General features: G+C 35.0%; 1 protein-coding gene across 12 annotated transcripts in view; it reads left to right on the forward strand.

Annotated features, from left to right (window-relative positions):
• LOC123261717 (potassium voltage-gated channel protein Shaker) overlaps positions 1-20,691 on the forward strand; it is a 1,350,734-nt gene that overhangs the window by 161,233 nt on the left and 1,168,810 nt on the right. The gene's annotated exons all lie outside the window — the stretch shown is intronic.

Genomic DNA, 20,691 nt, shown 5'->3' on the forward strand with positions numbered 1-20,691 from the left:
AATGCAAAAATTAATAGACGTAATATAAAATATTTCTGATAATTAGTATTAAACTATTAATAGAATTTTAGTAGGTTTTAGTAGTAAGTTTTATAAATTTTGGTGAGTAATCACCTAATTGTGATAATAGTGGTATAGTAGTAAATTGACTAAGAAATATCAAACGTGGTGGTTGACACCGGATGATAGATCGAAGTGTCGATCAATGCTCAGGTTTTGAGGCTCGTAGCTGATTTTCCCCTCCTCGTGTCGTTTTGTGACGTCACGGGGGCTACACATTAATTTAGCTATGTCAGTAACGGAAATTTCGGATGGTAGTTCGCCAGGCTGATAAAATCGGGACATTTTGCAGTGTCTCAACACCTGCGGCAGAGGAGAAACTGCTACCAGGCGCGTCTCCCCGTAGCGGATGGGAGAACGCTCGCTGTCCTTGGATGACACTAGGTGTCTTAGTTGATGAGGTACAGAGGGTAGGAGCCAAATAAAATATGCTCCCGTGGACAGAATTCCCCCCCCCCCCTTTAATAGGTTAGTCACACTAACTGACCTAGCAAGACGATCGTTTTCTGCTGTAACTCACTGAGAGTGTCTGGAACCCGTGTCGATTATTTCCGACGATGCGGGCCACGGCTGATGTGAGCTTGCTCTGCTGAGGTTTAAGTTGCAGCAGTGGATCAGGAGCCAGTCACTTCGGGCCTTGATCAGGAAGTACGCAGTGAGTGTTAGAGATCGGAATCTTCACCGCCCCGAGCAAGTCTAGTCCGTCCGTGTATTCCGGGACTGGCTAAGTGTCGACTAGGCCTCAGGGAACTGGGGTAGGAGTACTATTTCCGAGGGTACACCCGTTCCTAGTTATGACAACTCGCTCCACTCTGTACGATGCGCTGGTAAATCAAAAAGTATGAGTAATTTACAGGAAATGAGCAAAAGTGGAAACGGGCTTCATGCCCAACAAGCAGCGATTAAAGCAAGCGCTGAAATGAAAAGAACGCAAGCGCTGGAGCGCCTCGAAAAACTGACCATTGAGCTGCAAGAGTTTGTCCAAACAAAGGTCAATATCCACAAGGAGATAAAGACCAAGACAACCAGTGTAGTCAATGCTCTTGGAAGATTCAAGAAACTGGACGAGGAATGGCAGTCATCACCACGACGCATTCAAAGTGAAGTTGAGACTGAAGAATCAATAGACACTGGAGCCGAAGGTGACAGCGAATCTGCTGCTGAGGACAAGAGTGAAACTGACACAAGGCCTGGAAAGAGAGAGGACCAAAATTCGCCAGAGCTAACCGAAAAAGTCACAAAGAAGAAGGACTTGAAAAAAAGCTCTCCGCAACGAGTAGCAGAGCAGAGTGACAAACCTAAGAAGGCGTCCGATTGGGAAAAAGTACAGTCTCAGTAAGAAAAGAGGAAGCTAGCTAGAGAGCAAGTCTCAAAGCAGCCGCCGAAGGAGCCCAGGTCAGAGCCGAAGCGAAAAAAACCACGCAAATGGATCAGACCCGACGCACTGATCATCCACCCGACCGAAAAAACAAAGATGCCGAGATTCTGCGTCGCATAAAAAAGGACGTCCCAGATGAGCAGGTTCGTTCAACTGTGGATAAGATCAACGAGACCAGATGTGGCGACTTGTTGATTACGATTTCGAGGAAGAGCACTGACAAAGGCCAAGCCCTCAAAAAGACGATCGCGGACATCCTTAAGGAAGAGGCCAAAGTGATCTGCAAAGGGCCACAAGAGGCCATCGAGATCCGAGATGTCGATGACGACACGACGAAAGGGCATATTCAGACTGCTCTAAAGAGGGAAGCTGGAAAAAGTTGTGAAATCCCACTAGAAGCAATCAAGATCCGTAAAGCATTCAAGGGTACGCAGATAGCCACAGTGTTACTACCAGCAGCTGCAGCACAAAAGTTACTGGAAGGAAACTGCAAAATAAGGATCGGCTGGGTCAATTGCCGAATGAGAGCAACGAATAGACCCATACAATGTTTCAAATGCTGGCACTTTGGGCACTTTGGATCTCAGTGCAATAGCGAAGTCGACCGGTCTAAGCACTGCATAAGGTGTGGAAAAGAAGGACACAAAATTGCTGATTTTAAAAATCCAGCTAAATGTGCACTGTGCGTTGAACGGCACGGCGTAGAAAGGGCGGCTCACCATGCAGGCACGAATAGATGCCCCGTCTTCCGAGAAGCGCTCCAGAGGATGACAAAGCCAAAAACATGAAGATATTGCAGCTCAACCTCAATCATTGTGAGGCTGCGCATGACCTGCTCATGCAAACTGTGCGCGATTTAGAGACAGACGTATCACTTATAAGTGAGCCTTATAGACACCTGAGTAACCAACCCTGGTAATCCGACAGCACTAACAAAGCCGTCATCTGGTCCTGCAGTAAATGTCCATTCCAGAGAACAGTCAACAATAAAGAAGCTGGCTTCGTTGCAGCATAGGTAGAAGGCCTCCGCTTCTACAGTTGCTATGTACCACCTAGTCTCTCTAATAAACAGTTTAAAGACTTCCTAGATAGGCTAACTGAGGACGCAAGAAAACACTTTCCCGTGGCAATAGCTGGTGGCTTCAATTCCTGGGCAGCAGACTGGGGCAGCAATTTCACTTATACACGTGGAAAAGCACTTCTCGAGGCAATGGCCACACTGGACGTGATCCTTCTTAACACCGGTGACACGCCAACGTATACTAAGGGAGAGGCAAACTCAATTGTCGACCTTACATTTGTCAGCGGTTGCTTAGCTCGAAGAGGTTTTTCTTGGAAAGTATTGAACATCTACACAGCCAGTGACCATAGTGCGATACTATGGGAAATATCAACTGGCCAGAATCTAACAAGAGACAACAGGAGCGCCAGCGCGATTGGTTAAAAAGTTAAATCTCTCGACCTCACTGCTTTAGTAGTAGCCCTAGAGTGCGATCCGGTCATCGTAGAAACTGCTGAAGAGAAGACCAAGGACCTAATGAGAAGAGTCACCCAGGCTTGCGACGCCAGTATGTCTCGGAAACGTTGCATGAATACAAGACCTTCGGTGCACTGGTGGAACGATCACATTAGCATTCTACGTTCAGAGTGTCTTAAAAAAAGAAGAAAGTCTCAGCGTGGCTACAGACGACCTAACTCCGCAGAGCTGTTGGCAGAGTATAAAAAGGCCCGTCGAGAACTAAACAGATCCATTAAGGGAGGGGTAAGGGTTTCAGCGTAAAAAAAAAACACTTTTTTTGTGATTTTTTATCTCAAATATCGATTGAGCATTTTCATTCAAACCTTCTATACATTATTGAGCATAGTTTTGACTATGTTCTGTAAATTTTTCATGCAAAAATATTAAACCATTAGCCCGTGAAAGAGCTTCCCCCAGGACGTCTTGAAAAAAAAAAACAATTTGCGGTGTTCACTGTAACTCGGCCGGAAATTATCTGAAAATGAAAAACTATAAAAATTTAGTTAAATTATAAACAAATCTTCCCCCCAACGTTCTCTGATTATTTTTTTTTAATTTAAAAATTTTTGGCGGCCATCTAAAGTGTGAACCGTTATTTTCGACTAAAATTTCCGCCATTTTGTGGGTGGGAAACATACGGTATAAAGCGTGGATCACAATTTGTACATTTGACTTGGATTTGGAAGCCAAGTCCTTCTTTTTTACAGCTCTTGAACTCGATTGAACCATCACACTGAGCACATTTTACTAAACTTGCGATGGTTGAAAACACAAGCAAAATATCTATGATTCTAAAATGTTTTTCAACATCTTCCGGTACACTAGTACTCGTATTCAGTTTTATTTTCTTCGCCGAAGCACTTTTGGTGGTAGCCTCATCTTTTATTTTTTTATTCGGATTTGATCTTTTTTTTTTAATCGACACAAATAGGTCCTTCCACTTTGACGGTCTTCTCGCGAAATTTTACTTACTCTCGGCATTTTTGCTCAGGAAATTTTTTGAAAAAATAAAATTACAAGTGCACGGTCGAACGTCTAACCACTAACTGAAGCTCGTTTCTTTTTTTAAAATAATCTAGTGTATAGTATATAGTATATAGTAAACATACAAATATAAAATATATCTATATGGTTTTAGTTACCTGGCTTTACTAAATGAAATATTTCTAAAACTGGATATGGGATCAGGACAATAGCAATAAATAACCTGTATATCTGCTTGACAGCTACACTGCAATTCCAACCGCCCGTAGCTGTTAGAGTTAGAGCGTTAAAGGCCCCGAGACTAATTAAACAATAACTTCAAGAATATTGCTTAGATCGGATTAAAATTTTGAGGACATATTCTTGAAATGTTAAACAATAAGATAAAACAAAAAATCGATTTTTCGAAAGTGAAAACCCTTACCCCGCCCTTAAAGAAAGCAAAAGACGCTGCTGGAAGGAACTAGTCGTAGAAGTAGAGAAAGATCCATGGGGAAGACCGTATAAGGTGGTTATGACCCACCTGAAATGCCAGCCAATGCTATCACCTACGTGTCCAGAGCTCCTAGAAAAAATTGTTACTGCGCTGTTTCTCCAACAGCCGGTATTCACCTACAAGTTTGAGCAGCTCAACCCTGAAGACATCCCAACTATCACGTTGGATGAGTTGATAGAGGCAGGCAATCGAGTAGGGAATAATAAGGCGCCGGGATTGGACGGAATCCCTAATATTTCCCTGAAATCAATCTTTATCGCAGCACCGGCATTATTCCTGGACGTTTACGATACATGCCTGAAGAAAGGGTTTTTTCCCCAGAAGTGGAAACAGCAACGGCTAGTGCTACTTCCGAAGGGGAAAAAGCCGCCGGAAGAACCGTCATCCTACCGACCACTCTGCATGTTAGACACGGCCGGCAAGATATTCGAGCGCACAATTCATCAGAGAATAGAGGCTGTAGTCGATCCACTCCTCACAGAGAACCAGTTTGGTTTCCGAAAAGGACGGTCAACTCTGGATGCGATCAAATTGGTTGTTGATACAGCCAAGGATTCAATCGCCGGAACGAGATGGAAGGGTGGAAAGAACAAATACTGCTTGGTGGCTGCTTTGGACATCCAGAATGCCTTCAACTCCGTTATTTAGGACTGCGTTATGCGGGCTCTAGAAGAAAAAAACGTACCAGGATACCTTCGCAGAATGGTAGCGAGCTACTTCACGAATAGGGTTCTGAAATATGACACGAAAAACGGTACGGAAGAGTACGAAATCACCGGAGGAGTGTCACAGTGATCAGTTTTAGGTCCTCTGCTATGGAACATCATGTATGATGGCCTGCTGAGAATAGCATTGCCTACGGGAGTCAAAGTTGTAGCATATTCGGATGACGTAGCTGTCGTGATCGTCGCAAAGCACCTCGAAGAGATAGAAATGGCATTTGATATAACATTCAGATGAGTCAATTTGTGGATGGACATGGTGAACTTGCAACTAGCCAAGCATAAAACCGAGGCAGTGCTCATCACCAGTAGAATATCGGTAGAAACTATCAAGTTGAGAGTCAGAGAACAAGAAATCACATCACAGCCGTTTATCCGTTATCTGGGAGTGATGCTGGATGCCTGACTCAACTTCAAGCAGCAGGTGGAACACGTCAGTGGCAAAGCGTCAGTAGTCAGGGCTAGTCTCGCACGGCTGATGCCTAACATCGGAGGCCCAATGCAGAGCAGGAGGCTACTATTGTCATCAGTAGTCTCATCAGTGCTTACTTACGGAATATCCATTTGCACTGATGCACTGGAAACCTAAGAATCATGGAGAAAAGCTGGACCAATATATCGACTGAGTGCCCTACGAGTAGCTAGTGCCTTCCGCACTATATCAGAAGAAGCAGTGTGCTTCATTGCCGGAACCCTACCTCTTAGAGTTCTAGCAGAGGAAAGACGAGCCCTTTACCAACGAAAAAGGTCAACTGCACTGAGCCCTGAAGAACTTAGAATTGAAGAACGGCAGAACATCATAGGCCGATGGCAACTACAATGGGATGCTGCAGAGAAGGATAGGTGGACGCACCGCCTCATACCTCGGATCGACATTTGGCTTAACCGGAATCACGGCAAGGTCAATTACTATCTTACGCAGATGTTGTCGGGACACGGGTGTTTTAGAGAGTATCTACACCGCTTTCAGCACGATGACTCTTCGGAGTGCCCATCCTGCCCAGGAGTTGCTGAAGATGCGGAGCACGTCTTCTTTGTATGTTCTCGTTTTGATCCACAGTGTGAAGAGTTGGAGAGGATCCTGAACCACTGAATGCAACTAGATTCACTAGTGGAAGCAATGTTGTCATCAGAAGCTGCTTGGAACGCTACCAACACGTTTGCAACAGAAGTCCTCAAAGACTTACGTTCCACCGAAAGAAGAAGAGCAAATATCAGAAGATAGAAGGAAGGTTGTTAACACCTTAGCCACCGGCGGTTCCCATGAGGGATTAGAGGAAAGAAGAAAAGGGGTTTAGGGTTGAGTGAGTAGGGGCGTTAGCGTATAGTTTTAGTATGACGCAGCGTCGAGTCTTCACATATCCAGGCAAAACAGCTATGCCTGGAATCCGCAAAAAGGATTCCCCCCTCTGAAAAAAAAAAATCACACACACACACACGCACACACACTCACTCACACACACTCACTCACGCACGCACACACACACACACATACATACATACAGACTTAGTGACAACCTCGCGGGGATAGTCAGGGAAGCTTCCTGTGACCTTCAAACATCGAGATCTGATGAAAACTCGATTTTTACAAAACGGGGTGAAAACAATAACTTCCCGATTTTTGATAATCTTCGATTTTCTTAGCGGGAAGTTAAAAATGCAAAAGTCAAGTCCTTATATTACTCTAGACTTTGTACACCATTCTGTGGATTTTCAATATTTCATTATAAATTTCAATATTTCAAATTATCAATATTAAAAATTTAACTGTAAATTATTTAATTTTAATTTTTTTGAAGACCATATCAATTTTGACGATATGTAATTGTTTTGGTTGAATAATAAATTTTTAATTTTAGCATTTGCTAACATATATTCGTTAAACAATAAATTTTTACAACTTTAAAGAAATTCATTCTATTGAATCAAGACAAAAAATTCTTGAATCAAATAAAATTCACTTAAACCAATATAAATTTCTTAGTTTAAAAATTTTTCTCATCAGATCAAGAAGAAAAATTTTTTCAGTTAATAAATTTAATTTTTTAATTATTGATGGAAATTTTAATCAAATAATTGATCGAAAAATCAATTTTTAATAAATATAATTTTCGTGTCATTTTGAATTCTCTGAGCTCAAAAATCTGATAGAAGTTTAATAAAACACTATTTTTTGAATGTTTAAACTGTAATAACTTTTGAATGAATGAACCGATTTCTACACGGTTGGCGGATTCGACGCAGTTTTTGAAGCCTCACAAAGAATCTTTCAGTTTAAATTGATCGAATTAGGATTTTCGAAGTAATTCCGAAAAAATACTTTTTTTGGTTTTCTTTCGACAACGATAACTAACTAACGAATCAACTGTTTTTGACTGGGCTGGCTGCGATCAACATGGTTTTTTGATGTTAAGAGCTGATTAGTTTTGAGAATCGATCGGTAAATCCATTTAAACGTTATTCCAAAAGAACCAAATTTGAAAAAATTTTTTTTGTAATTTTTTTGAGATTTCTCACTTTTTTTAATTTTTTAATTTTGATAGACACAAAAAAATTAATACCATAAACTCAGTGAAAGGCCAAAAAAAGTAGGACAAGTTGAAAAACTCATATGATAAACATTTTCTGAAGGTGGCCCATTTTGCCTACATTTTTTATTTTTTATTTTCAATAAACAGAACAAATTAATGTCAAATACTTGGCAAAGGACTAAAAAAATACGTAAAACCAGAGAAAAACATTAAGGATTTCAACATTTTTGTCTTAATATGTCCATTTTGCCCCCTCCCCCTTCTCTTACTTAATGAGTAATTATTTTTAGATTTTCCATTGAATGGCCAAGGCTAAGTTATCCAGTCTTGACCCAAGCCTAGCACACTATTAAATAGCCAGAGCTAGATGAGCCATGATGAGTCTTGGTTCAAGTCTGGTTCACCAAAGGAACGGCCGAGACTCGTACTCCAAAAAATTAAATATCTCGACAGAAGTAAATTTTCATTAACATTTTTATTGATTAACATGTCAAATGGGAAGATCAAATAATATTGAATCATTTTTTTTATTCAATATGTGTAATTGCACGCTAAAATAATATAAAATGGGTATCAAATATTTTCGAAAAAAATTTTCTCACGGTGAGAAAATTTTTTTCTCAGCTGAAGTAAGTGGCGCTGCTTCCCTAAAGTATATAAAAATCTTGATCAAATACAAAAATTTATTATAACAAGTATTTATGATAGTTTGAATTAAGAAAAAATGACTTCTACCAAGAATAGAATTTCAAGAATAATTTTTACTTCGGCCAATACAACTTCGGCCTTTCTTCAGGCACCCGAAAATTTTCTTGAGCCAAGAATTTCGTTCTCCGGTCAAGAAATTTTTTATTTTTTATTTTTTATTTTTAGTTTTTAATTTTTTATTTTTTATTTTTAATTTTTAATTTTTTATTTTTTATATCATGAATAATTTAATTGTAGTTAATAGAAATGTATGAAGAGGCTAATATTGACGGACTTAAGGGTTCACAATCGGACCTCTTGGTGAATGTTCGGACCTGTGGGTTCAAAATCGGAGCTATGGGACTACAAGGCTCTCAGTCGGATCTATTTCGGACTAAATGGTTCTATATAGGCTCTAAATTTTGACTCGGGCAGATTTACGTAAAAAAGAATGAAAATTCTTACTTGTGTTTGTCGTTTATGTTAATAATTCTATATTCTATTGTTTAAATTTTGAAAAATATGCATAGAACAGGATATATTTCCACGAACTTTTAAGTAATTATAATTTTAAAACTAAAAATTAAAAATTCTGAGTTTTTGCTTTGACAATCGTTAAGTAATAAATTGAAAATTCCAAAATTACAAGAAACCAGCAAGAACAACATAAATTATTGGCGTTAGGTAAGAAAATAAGGACAATAAAATCCAGAAAATTTACCCTTAACCGTGGAATAATGAGAATAAATAAAAAAAAACCTGATAAACAATTGGAATTAAAAATATAAAAAAATTATTTTTGAGTAGTCCAATAATTAATCTATTAAATTGTCATGAATCATAGAAGCCGTAACTTCAATAGTTTAACAGATATAATTATTTGAAAATTCAAGTAATACATTTTTTTATAAACAAATATTTATAAAAATTGAACCATAATAGATATCGAGCATATAAAAAATTTATTATATAAATCAATAAATTGTCTGAAAGATCGTCTCGAATGTCAAAGACCGTATCATTAATAGTTTCGAAGTTATAAAAATTTATGTTAATGAAATAGTTGACCACTTCAACTTTGATGGGGTAAATTATTTTAAAATTTAATAAAAAATGGAGAAAAATTTTTTTTACAACTTTTATGCATATGGCTGTATTTGTAATTTTTTAAAGCTACGGAAAAAAAATATAATGAAAATGAAAATTTGTTCATAACAAATTGTTTAAAAAATAAACAATGAAAATTTAAATAAAAAAAAATTTTTAACTTCCCGCTAAGGAAATCGAAGATTTTTAAAAATCGGGAATTTATTGGTTTTACCCCGTTTTTCGAAAATCGAGTTTTCATCAGATCTCGACGTTTTGAGGTCCTAGGAAGCTTTCCTGAATGTTTTTGCGATGATGTCCGTGTGTCTGTATGTATATATGTGTGTGTGTGCGTGTTTTTTTTTTTTTTTTTTTCCTTAGTGGGGGGAATCCTTTTTACGGATTCTAGGCATAGCTGTTTGGCCTGGATATGTGGCGACTCGACGCAGCGTCATACTAAAACTTGATGCTGACGCCCCTACCCACTAAACCCTAAACCCCTTTCTCTTCTATCCTCTAATCCCCCATGGTACCGCCGTAAGGCATTTCTTCGCGGAGGGAGGAATTAGCTGCCGCTCTTTCTTCTGGTGGCTAAGATGTTATTTCTTCCTCCTAGATTCTGTCTTTCGCTCTTTTCCTTTCAATGGATCGCAACTCTTTAAGCACTTTTGTAGCAATACAGGCAGCTGGCATTCCAGGCAGCTTCTGACGACAACATTGCTTCTACTATTGACTCTGGTTGGGTTCTCTTTTTCAGAATCTTCTCTAACTAATCGCGCTGTTGGTTGAAACGTGGACACACAAAGAAAACATGCTCTGCATCTTCATTGACCCCTGGACAGGACGGGCACTCTGGGGTATTATCGTGCTTAAAGCGGTGAAGATACTTTCGGTAACATCCGTGTCCTGATAACATCTGCGTTAAATAATAGTTGATCTCACCGTGACTCCGGTTGAACCACACATCAATCCGAGGTATGAGATGGTACGTCCACCGACCTTTCTCTGCAGCATTTCACTCCTGTTGCCATCTTGCGATGCTGTGTTGCCGTTCTTCCCTTCTAAGTTCTTCAGGGCTCAGTGTGGTTGACCTTTTTCGTTGATATAGGTTCCGTCTTTCCTCAGCTAGGACTCTGAGAGGCAGAGTACCGGAAATAACACACACTGCTTCCTCTGATATTGTGCGGAAGGCGCTAGCTACTCGTAGGGCACTCAGTCGATATACTAGTCCAGCCTTTCTCCATGATTCTTGCGTCTTTAGTGCGTCGGCCCAAATGGATATTCCGTAAGTGAGCACCGATGTGACTACTGATGACAATAATAGCCTCCTGCTTTGCTTTGGGCCTCCGACGTTCGGCATCAGTCGTGCGAGACTAGCCCTCACTACTGACGCTTTGGCACTGACATGTTCCACTTGCTGCTCTTCTTGATGCAATTGCGCCATTCTGACACGTGCATCAGTATTTTGTTGCTGGATTTGTTCTTCTGTTCTTTCGGATCTGCTATTTCGCAAGTATCGAGCTTTACTTGTACTGCGGCTCAAATCAGCCCCTTTGCGTTTTCTTGGCATTGCTCACTGTACAAAACATACATAAATAGAATTAATGAAATTATTTAATGATGAAAAATGTTAAAAGTATAATTAGGGCCAGGATTTTTGCCGCAGTTTTGAAATGATTAGTTTTAATTTATGAAATTATAACAAAAATATAAATTTTATGGAAAAATTTTTCAAACAAAAGTAAAAAATTAAATTTTATGAAAACATTGTCTCTTATAATTTTTTCATACAACCAATATTTCCATTGACATTTCAAAATAAAGATTCATAATGATTGATTTTTTGGAAACTATGAAAATCTTAATTGTTCAATTACATTTTTTTAATAAAATTAAATTAAAATTACATTTTTATAAGATCGACAACATTTTCGATATAAATAAAAAAAAGTATACTTACAACACAAAATCCGTTGTTATTGGAAGCTCGTGTCACGTGTTGAGTACTTTTGAGGTTATAAAATCACTTGATTAACTAATCGTGCAAAAGACACTCAAAATTGATAATTTAATTATTATTGATAAAATAGGAATGATTAAAAGTTAATATGAGAGTTACACTGAGATAGCAAAATAATAATTGTCAACGTTACTACTACACTTGATGCATAAACAATAATGATGGCCGACAACTGTGTAGGGAGTGAGAAAGAAAGGAGACCGGCTTCGTTCTCATCCCTACTCCGTGCTGTTTACTGGGTCAGAAGTGACACCTGTAGACATCTGGCGGGGATAACTAATTAAATGACGATTGATCAGTTTTAGACCGGAGAGGGAAAATGATTAAATTACTAAAATGGCTATTAAAAAATAAGGGTTGATCGTAGTAGGGTGAAAATTGAGGATTGTATGTATTTTTGTATGTTGTATCATAAAAAAATAGAAATTAAAAATTTTGTCTAAAAAATAAAAAAAAAATTGAGGGGTGGACTACCTCTAACATTTAGGGGGATGAAAAATAGATGTTGGCCGATTCTTATAGATACCGGATAAGCACAAAAAATTTCATCAAAATCGGTCAAGCCGTTTCGGAGGAGTATGGCAACGAAAACTGTGACACGAGAATTTTATATATTAGATAATAATACATTACATATTGTGAATTTTAAATCGCATACGATAATTGGTGTTGTTATATAATCATTTCTATTTACTAAGAGTTATTTAATGATTTTATAACTTTTTTTTTTATTTAATCATATGAAGTTTTTTATTGTTCGTTTTCTTTTTTTCCATTATAGTTTTAATAATAATAATGCCTAGAAGAAAAATTGAAAGGACGGCAGACGAGAAAGAAGCACATAAACGCGCACAACTTGATAAAAAAAATACGACAAGGAGATTAAAAAGATTAAAAAATGATAAAAAAGTTAACCCCCCCCCCCAAAATCTATGAAAATTAAACGTATAATACAATTTGACAAATGTCAACAATTGACAATAGATCTTACTAACAATCAAAAGGATCCAACTTCTTCAATGGATGTTTTTTCCAATAATAATGTAATTAGCGACAATACAGTTGAATTATCTGATCATAGTTCAAATACACCTGTCGACAATCACAGTACTTTAAATGACAATTGTGCGGATGATCAAGTGACTTATAACAACGTTTATCATATTAATAGTCAACGTAATGAAAATATTCACGATTACTTTGAACATAGTTATAGTAAATTTGCGCCTCAACATAATTCGAATCAATCTACCGACGATCAAAATGTACTTTATACTACTAACGCGGTTTAAAATAATGACATTTTTCCGGAACATTATTTAGGACCTATGAACATAATTTGTAATAATTGCCAAGCACGACATTTTGCTGATGAACAAGTTGCCAATAAGAAAAATTTTTTTAACGATTGTTGTAGTCATGGTGAAGTAACTCTACTACAGCCGATGGAGATATCCCTGAGTCATATATTACAATTAGAAACAAAAATACCAAACAATTAAGAAAGTTTGCACAATGGATCCTAATGTAGAACCTTGGATTTATCCATTATTTTATCCTTATGGTACACAGGGTTGGCATATAAATCTAAAGTGTAATAACAAAAATAAAACTGTTTCACGAAATGCTTGTGTTAAATATTGTATATCTATTCGTGATGAATTTAATGTCTTCCTTATGGGTCGTAGATTATTTCAACAATGGGTGGTTGATAGTTATGTTAAAATTGAAAAAGATGGAATTAATTACTGCAGAAATTATCAAAAACAGTTGAGAGCTGAATCATATCAAGGCTTAATTGATTATATGCTTAAACGTAACGAAACTAATCAACAAAACGGAATTAACATTGAATGCCCTGGAAAAATCTCCATATTACCATCAACTTTTGTTAATTCACCAAGGTACATGATTCAACAATCATCAGCCCTTGTAGAGATTGGTGTTTAGTTGACAACAAATCTTCAAAGAAATATCCTAAATCATATACGGAAGAAACTACTATGGATGAAAATGGTTATCCTCGATATAGACGAATGAATACTGGTAGACAATACATTAAAAGTCACAATTATAAAGTTGATAACAGACACGTAGTACCTTATAATAAAGAATTATTGTTAATGTTAAATTGCCATATTAACGTAGAAATTGTTGCAAGTATCAAAGCAGTTAAGTACTTATGTAAATATATATATATATATATATATATATATATATATATATATATATATATATATATAAAGGTCACGATTGCGCTTCTGTAGACATACTGAATGGTTAATTTGTCTATCAAATTCAGTGTATTGTGGAAAGAGTTTTCTAAATTTACCTTAACAGAAAATATGCGAGTTTTGCCTGAAGAAACTGAGATGGCTGAATTTTTATTATCTATTGGTAATGAAACGCTAAACGATAACGATGATTATGTTGACATGCCTGAAGAATTAATAGCCCCTGCTGCCACTGCTCATATCGTTGAAGACATCTATGGAAATCTCATAAAAAATAATGATTACGAAAAATTAACTAAAGTAGCTATTTTATCACCTAGAAACTTAGATGTAGATGATATTAATAATAAAGTTGTAGATTTGTTGGATATTTCTACTGAAAATGTTTATGAAAGTATAGATAGTACAGAAAACTGTGATAATAGTGATATTAACGCTGACATATTAGTAGAATATTTACACACAATTAATCCCCCCAATTTTCCTCCCATAAGTTACGATTAAGATTATATAGTGTAGTAATGCTTGTCAGGAACTTAAGTATTAATGAAGGACTATGTAATGCCCCACGATTATTAATAATAGAGTTTGAAACTACTTTATTAAAATGTAAAATATTAACCGGAGACAAAATGGGTGAAATCGTTTTCATCAATCGTATCACTCTCTACTACGATCACAATAACGCTTTTACTTTTAAACGTAGACCATTTCCGATAAGATTAGCCTTTGCAATGACAATAAATAAATCACAAGGGCAAACATTTGAAAGTATAGGCATTGATCTTCATAAAGATGTTTACTGTTTTATGATTATTTTTATTTTTTTGGTCCTGTAAATATATTTTTTCATGCTAATTCATATTTAGATACTGTTGACACAACTTTACAGTAATTCAGTAATTCTCTGTAATAACAGTAATTCTCTTAATAAAAGTGTTTTCCTCATTCATTCTCTCCAACTTTCTGAGCAAATATAATCTCGAGATTTGAAATTTAAAATGAACACATAGAGACACCTATAAACAGCCCAAAAATAGCAAAGATACCGCAACGACAACCACTCCACCATTGAGTACAACGGCCGAATGAGAAATCCCCCAGTGTCGATAGTAATAATAATAATAATAATAATAGCGTCTTTTTCGTTTAGCCGCGCTTTTGAGAAACACGTGTTTCACATCTAGGAATCCGGCTACTTTCTGATGGTGATTTCAAATAATTCACTTTCCATTTGTTATTGAATATTAAATAAGATTTTAATTTTAATTATGGCGCATCAATTATTCTTACAACTCTTCACCTCGAGTGATGAAATAAATAATTAGGTTAATGGTGATGAAACGACGTAAGTATCATCGTCACTTAGCATTCAATGTAATGTATATCAATAAATGAATAATAACTATTATCTGTTCCAAAGCAGTACTAACAATTACACGGCATTGATTGATTTAATACAATTTACTATTTCGTGATTACAGCGAACTGCACGGATTTGTTGAATTTATCAAGGGACTAAGAACAGTACCGTCCTCAGGTACTAATCGTATCCAAGTTTATTCTATTATTGTTAATAATGGACACAATGTACGTGTGAACGTTGTGTTCTGAGGTCAACAGGCAGTTGTTTTTTCAGCGAGAATTTTCGATAGGATGGTAAGACAGTTGAAAACGTTTAATCACATGATTAATACCAATACTTCTTTATTTTAATTTTTCATTAATTAATCAATCTGATATATGACCTTTATCATGGGGCGGGCACGTTTGAATTTATTAAACTATTTATTATTTATTAAGGCTGCATTTGTATTAGGCGCTTCCTACATTTACTTCATGGGATGAAATGAGCAATAAGATATAAAGAAAAGAAAGAAATGAATAAGGGGGAATCTTCAAGAAAAATACGTGATAATATTACAAAACTATCTATAGTAACACATAATTATCTTAAATAATAATTATTTTTTTCGTAAAAATTTTAATACCATCTTATTATTAAAGAATTAATTAATTATTATTATTAATTAACTAATTGTGATTTGTACAAGTTATGGAATTAAGGCGCGCGTAGCGCGCTAAAATAATTTCTAGTATCTATTAATTTTTGCAAATTTACTGAAATAGCATAATCGCCACTTGAGAGCAGTTTGCTAATAAGAAATTTTGAAGAATAGAAGAATTATCAAATATTTTAGTCAAATTTTAAACGCTATTTCGGTGAAAACGTTTTTATCGGGAATAGTTGATGAGGTGAATTTTCAAATTGTTTATTCAATAAATTTTTTGTTTAGATACTGATGATTAAATCCTATACTACTTGAAAAAAATTTACGCATTGAGGTTTCACAACTTAATATTTCAGTAGTATTTTTTGTCTCTCGTTACAACAGTTATTGATGAATAAGCAATCTTTCACTCGTCATTATAAAATCTTAGGAAATTCTTTGATTTTTCATTCTTTCGGCACGATATAGTTAACATTAACTAATAATTATTTCTTTTCAAATTCAGATTACAAATCATAGTTGTCGAATGACATTTACGAGATCATGTTGTTAATCTATTATTCAGTGATAAATCTCAAAATAAATTTTTACAGCTTCATGAATTAATAAATTTTATATTTCAGGAAAAACATAACAGAGACGACTATAAAGAGTTTTTTAAATTGGCCTTGCTATTTTTGGGCGGTACTCCGACAAATGGCATAAAATTCAGAGCTCCAGGAGCAAACCACCATGCAAGATGGATGTCGAAAGCTCTTTACGCCTTTAAACTCTTCATGTTTAAAAAACAGTTCAAGATAAATGCAACCAAAGTTAATGGACAGATATATCTGTATATTTCTGATAAATTTTTATGTTTTCTCATGGTTCAGTGCACCTCTTGCTATTAAGTCATCCTATCAAGATTTGAACATGGTTAAAAATCTTTATATATTCCGTTCTGTTCATAAGCAAATTTCTGATGCAGCAATTTCGACAATATCAAGACATTTATGGTACTTATCGGAAGAATTGATTGGTTAAGCTTTGTTTGATGATGCAGTTTCTTTAGAAATTAAAAGACAGACCGTAAGTGCCATGAAAACAAGCAAAAGTGATCAATCGAACTTCAAAAAGTTTACTGTCACAGATATAAGCTTATTATTATCGATGAACATCAGCGATTTCGCGAGCAAGCGGTCGTTATTTTTATTTGAACAGTTTGAACTGGAGCATGATTTTATGAACAAGAATCCAGAGCTCTGGACTTTCGATCAAAATTATCAAATATGCAAATTTGTCCTGTCAGACTTAAAAGTTGTTAATGATCTCGCTGAAAGAGGCGTTGCATTGATCCAGGAGTACAATGATTGTTTGACACGAAGTGAGGAACAGAAGCAATATTTACTGCAAGTGGTCGAAGAGCATCGTAAAAGACTTCCTAACTTTAGCAAAAATACACTTGTAACTGCTTACTCTAAAAAATAAAAAAAAAATATTTTCATGCGTTTAAAACTATATAATTATCATTAGATTGATTATTAAAAATTTCAAGACATTTTCCTTTTTCTAAATTCTACCCTTACCACTGAAGCAAGTAAGTGATTCTCGGATTAATGTCTAACAGTTTGTAACTAATTGATACGTTTTTATTCTGTAATTTCGATATTTATTTCCATAATGATTTCATTTGTATCTACAGTCGAGTCGCGTTATGAGCCTTCCTTGTGTCTCTCTCTTATTAACGCGAGTCTGGTTAAAAACAAAGAAAACAAGCCGGACTCATAACGCGATTCGACTGTATTTAACATTTATGCAAGAAAAAATCGTAAAATTAACAATAATATTGTTAACATTTTTCAGCTACAGGTTAATTAAAAAATTTACAAAGGTTAATTTTGCCTTAAATTGACTAAGGTTTTTATATTTTAATTATACTTCATATCCTTTATCAATATATTTTATAAAATAGTTGAAAAATTATAAAAATATGTCTGACTCAGTCTGTAAATTTTATGGTTTGATACTACGAAACATCTTACTCACCAAATTTTGTTATAAGTTTGATGTGTTAACAAATTTTTTGTATAATTATCGATATTTCAGTTCGTAAAAGCGAAAATTTGGAAAAATAAATAAATATGAGCCTGTAATTTCGTTGTTATTGATGATATAAAAAAATTGACGGTAACTTTTTTATAGAATATTAAAAGTACTACAAATTTGCCATTTAACATTTTTGTCTAACTTACAGTTTAGATAAAAAATGCAAAAAACCGGAAATTTGACTTCAAAGCTATGTAACAAATTAAATATTGAAGATAGAAATTCGACTCAGAAGAATTTTTTGTAGAAAATTTAATAATAAACAAGGTCCATCCATTCATTTTTTTAAAAAATAATTTCATCACAGTTTGCAGGACAAAAACTAATAAAAAATCATGTTTCCTATGTTATTTAAACGGAAAAACTTTGAGTTCGATGGAGGACATCTTAGAATTGGAATTTTGAGCTCCGCTTTTAACAGGAGCTTTGTTGGGACATCTTCTAAGATATTTTGGATTAAGAGCAAAAAAAAAAATATCGTCTTTTTTTGGCACACCCTAATATATATATATATATTAGAGTGGTCCAAAAAAAAAAGTTTTTTGCCTATCATCTTAAAAGCTTCTCAAAGGTATAAAAAAAATTCCCTTCAAAGCGCAGCTTGATATCTCAATCCCCCACAAAGCTCAATGAATTTCTATTTTCCTATTTAAATAACACGTAAAAAAATTTATTTTACGTTTTTATCCGGTAAAACTACGAAAAAAATTTTTTCTGAATTTTTTATTAATTATTCTTGTAGGAAATTTAATACTCTACAAAAAAAGTACTTAGGTAGTTACTTCGTAATATTAACGAATAAAAAGTTATTGAGCTTTAAGTACTCGCACAAAAGAAAATTTGAACGAAGATAATTTTTTTTCGTCGTTTTACCGGATGGAAACGTAAATAAAATTTTTTTACGTGTTATTTAAATGGGAATATAAAAATTCATTGAGCTTCGAAAAGAATTAAGATATCAAGCTGCGCTTTAGAGAGAATTTTTTTTATACCTTAAAGAAGTTTTTGAGACAGCAGCACTTGAAAAAAAAAAATAAAAATGTTTTTTTTGGACCACTCTCATATATATATATATAGAGTGTCCCAGAAGTAACGGACGCCATTGTAGCATCTAATAAACAAAATAATTCTGAGACGAAAAGTCCTTAGCCATTTTTTAATCAGACGCATAGATAATTAATTATTAATTAAAATAACGTCCTTTTATGCGTTAGAGAGAGAGCACTAGTGTCAAGTCAAGTGCGTTCTAACGAAGATGCTTGCACGTGTGAATGTGTAAGTAAATATGTGTGACTACGTTAGAAACTAGTTAGTCATACAGTTAGTTGTGTCTTTGTTTGGCACATATTTTACTTGACACTGGCGCTCTCTCTCTAACAAATAAAGAGACGTTATTTTTGATTAATAATTAATTATCTATGCGGTTAATTGAAAAATGGCTAAGGACTTTTCGTCTCAGAATTATTTTTTTCATCAGATGCTACAATGGCGTCCGTGACTTTTGGGACACCCTGTATATATATATATATATATAATTCTCGTGTCACAGTTTTCGTTGCCATACTCCTCCGAAACGGCTTGACCGATTTTGATGAAATTTTTTGTGCTTATCCGGTATCTATAAGAATCGGCCAACATCTATTTTTCATCCCCCTAAATGTTAGAGGTAGTCCACCCCTCAATTTTTTTTTTATTTTTTAGACAAAATTTTTAATTTCTATTTTTTTATGATACAACATACAAAAATACATACAATCCTCAATTTTCACCCTACTACGATCAACCCTTATTTTTTAATAGCCATTTTAGTAATTTAATCATTTTCCCTCTCCGGTCTAAAACTGATCAATCGTCATTTAATTAGTTATCCCCGCCAGATGTCTACAGGTGTCACTTCTGACCCAGTAAACAGCACGGAGTAGGGATGAGAACGAAGCCGGTCTCCTTTCTTTCTCACTCCCTACACAGTTGTCGGCCATCATTATTGTTTATGCATCAAGTGTAGTAGTAACGTTGACAATTATTATTTTGCTATCTCAGTGTAACTCTCATATTAACTTTTAATCATTCCTATTTTATCAATAATAATTAAATTATAAATTTTGAGTGTGTTTTGCACGATTAGTTAATCAAGTGATTCTATAACCTCAAAAATACTCAACACGTGACACAAGCTTCCAATAACAATTTTTTTGTTGTAAGTATACTTTTTTTTATTTATATCGAAAATGTTGTCGATCTTATAAAAAATGTAATTTTAATTTAATTTTATTAAAAAATGTAATTGAACAATTAAGATTTTCATAGTTTCCAAAAAATCAATCATTATGAATCTTTATTTTTGAAATGTCAATGGAAATATTGGTTGTATGAAAAAATTATAAGAGACAATGTTTTTCATAAAATTTAATTTTTTACTTTTGTTTGAAAAATTTTTCCATAAAATTTATATTTTTGTTATAATTTCATAAATTAAAACTAATCATTTCAAAACTGCGGCAAAAATCCTGGCCCTAATTATACTTTTAACATTTTTCATCATTAAATAATTTCATTAATTCTATTTATGTATGTTTTGTACAGTGAGCAATGCCAAGAAAACGCAAAGGGGCTGATTTGAGCCGCAGTACAAGCAAAGCTCGATACTTGCGAAATAGCAGATCCGAAAGAACAGAAGAACAAATCCAGCAACAAAATACTGATGCACGTGTCAGAATGGCGCAATTGCATCAAGAAGAGCCAGAAGATACACGAGCTGAACGCAATGAAGTCAGAAGATTAGAACAACGACAATCACGCCGTTTTACAGTCAATAGACGAAGAACAAATGACCAACAACTACAACAGGTACATCGAGCATTTATATCTGATTCATTC

This window comes from Cotesia glomerata, linkage group LG3 (assembly GCF_020080835.1).
Source record: "Cotesia glomerata isolate CgM1 linkage group LG3, MPM_Cglom_v2.3, whole genome shotgun sequence".
Classification (NCBI taxonomy): domain Eukaryota; kingdom Metazoa; phylum Arthropoda; class Insecta; order Hymenoptera; family Braconidae; genus Cotesia; species Cotesia glomerata.